The sequence below is a fragment of the Anabas testudineus genome, chromosome 8 (assembly GCF_900324465.2).
Source record: "Anabas testudineus chromosome 8, fAnaTes1.2, whole genome shotgun sequence".
Taxonomy (NCBI): domain Eukaryota; kingdom Metazoa; phylum Chordata; class Actinopteri; order Anabantiformes; family Anabantidae; genus Anabas; species Anabas testudineus.
Window position 1 is genome coordinate 7,129,636 of NC_046617.1, and position 3,044 is coordinate 7,132,679.

Genomic DNA, 3,044 nt, shown 5'->3' on the forward strand with positions numbered 1-3,044 from the left:
GTCTGTACTCTTTTATGTTTAAAATAGAGTAACGGGAATGCTGACGATTACCAAGTGCTGTTGAGCTAGATCTCCAGGAGATGTCAGCAAATATCTACAGTAAGTACAGCACATGTCAGAGGCAAGGTTACAGAGTGTAACTTAAGGGCCCTGCTCTCATTGAGGCAGTTTATCTCTTATAGTACATATATACAGCATTAAGACATAGTAAAGTTATATAAAGGAAAGGGTCCAGAGCTGTCAACAGCTATTCAGTGTTTAAATTATATTTAAATGAATGTAAAATGTTCTTCTAACACCAAATCTATTTAAGGCTTAGCTGGTTTGCATGCTGAACACAAAAGCATAATTCCAACAGTGGCTATCTGCATGTTAACCTGTCAGGTCAGCACAATACACCAGCCTCTAACCTGTATTTGTAACACATCCGTGTACTGTTTCTGTGGGTCCAACAATAGCATCCACTCCCCTGTGGCAATGCCAGCTAGTCAGCTCAGTTCAGAGCTCATCAAACTCAAAACCTCCCACGGAAGCAATGCTCCATATCAATTTAACCCAAATTCCAGGAAGGGCAGCAAGCTGTGGGCTCAAGCTGCTTTGCCAAGTGGGTCCTCTTGCAGTGACCTAAGAAAAGTTCACCAGAGGGAGGGCTTATACCCAAGACTACCCCCCTAGATGCAAACATTAAAGCGGACACGGAGCTTTTTATTATGAATGACCTACGTGGCCAAATTTAACTGACAGAACGGATCACGGCTGTTTGTGTGTGAGTGTGTGTGTGTGAATGTGCCTGCGTAGGCACCCCTGATGCTTTGCTGCTCACAGGGATATACTGTGTGTCTCGCTGCTTTGAACTTCAATACACACACACAGCCAGCAGTTGCCAAGCAATTACAGAAAGCCTGCTTTCTGGGTGTACCTTCAGAAGACCAGACAATGTTTACTTTTATTTTTTTTTATTATTTTCCCTTGTTTTGGTCAGAGAATGACATAATAAAATATGAATGAGAAATATGGTTGGTGCCTGTGAGCTCCATGTCTGCGAGGTCCAGGTGGTGTGGTAAAGACAATCCATCTCCTGACCGTAGTACCCAGCTGGGACGCTGAGGGCCAGATGGTCTGCTCACAACAGGTAATCACAGCCAGCATGCTGATACACTGACATCCACACAAATGGGTTACCAGAACTACCAAGAGCATTTGGGATATTGTGATAGTACCCTCCCCTTCCACTCTCTGGGGCTTTTTCTATGGAGTCCAGGCACCGTTGCTGTGCAGTCAAAGCAGTCAGTAATAAAAGGGATCTTAAATATGGATTCTTACTTCCATTTCGTAAAGAGCAAGATTCTTTTATTCATTAAGTCAAGCTCCTCTTTAGCATTCTCTGTCTGAAGCTGTCATAGCAGAGACATAATGTCGGAGGATGTTTCACAGAAGTTTCTGTTTGTAAGGTGAATATCATTAAGTTCTTCCTTGAAAGTAATTTAAAGAAAAGGTCAGACTATGGGCTCCTGTATTAATACACTGTTCTCCCACAGAGTCAAGCTACTTTAATACTCCTACTAGTTGAGGTTTCCTCTTACATGCATTCACTGAATTCATTATTTTGAAAGGTTTTAGGTATTATTTATAGTGTTGGAATAAAATCTTTAAAAAAAACTGCATACGTGGAATAATAAGTGATCTGATAAAAAGGTTAGAGTCCCTTTGCACGGTGTTTTCCAGAGGAGAAAACAAAAGTTTGGAGTTCTAGTCACGAAAGGTTTTCAGCGTGTAGGTGGTGCAGGTGCTGTCATGGCATGAAGCGAATTTTAACATATTATATAAAGATACATGTAGATGTTCCTGTCAAAAAAAAACTTGTATTTCTAAAGTATCACCCAAAGCTATTGCATTCATAATGATGCGTGGGAATTCATTATCATTATGCATAATAATCCGATATATTAACTGTAAGAGCTAATGCCTTGCTGTCAGCTTTCTTTGGATAAATCCCTCCAGTGTGATACCAACAGCTCTGTACTGCACACACCTCCCTCAGTTTCTAACTTGCACCCCCACCCTCCCTCTTCGCTTCTTTCAGCTCACTGAACTGAGTGAAATGTCTTTCCGACTAAATGATTTTTTTTTTTTTTTTTTTGCACGGTGGGAACGTTGCCATGGAGACAACATCCCCCCCCCAAGCCCCTCCTCCCTCTTTTCTCTCTCAACAGTGTACAGCTGTGCTAACTGGTGCGTTGTCTGATATGAATGTGGCTGCGTGATCGTGATGCGTTCCGCTCTTCTTGAACCGCTGAACACTGTCAGTGTACTGCAGGTGCCCTGTGATGAGTGTGTCTATATACAGAGCTAGCCCCCTCACCTCCACTCGCACACACATCCTGCATGAAGCTATCTCCTCTCCAGGTTTTCCCGTTTGTGTCCTCCTCTTCCTTCTCCTCCTCCTCACTGGCATTCTCCCGCTCTTCATCCCACTTCATTTATTTAATCCTCTCCTACTCCTCCTTCTACTGTCATTCCCCTGCACAACTGAACTCGGCCTTCCTCCTCTTTCTGCTCTCTGCTGAAGTGCTGGGGTTGCAGATTGCTACTGGTGGGCATCTTCACTTTAACAGGAGATAATAACCACCTGACAAATAATATGAGTGTTTAAAAAACAAAGGGAGACAAAATAGAAATAGGCCAGATGGAGCAAAGCACACAAGGCAGGCAGCCATGCTCCACTTTGCATTTAGGCAAAATGCAGCCACAATAAAGAATTTATGACAAAGTGGTTGAATAATTGCACACGACTTAATGCACAGCAGAAAGTTAGAGCGCTTGGTGATAAAAAAAAAGTTGGGGTCAGGCTGCTTCAGTCCAGGTAGAGTGTCTTACCTTTCTTGTCTGTGTCAAATATAGACCATACATCACAGATGCCCAGGGCTTTTTTATATATAGCACACTACCTTGCATATGTGACACTCGCTTAACCACCTTTTCTCCCGCCCAATCCAATGGATTAAATGAAGCTAGAAACACAGACTGAATGATACATATCCTTT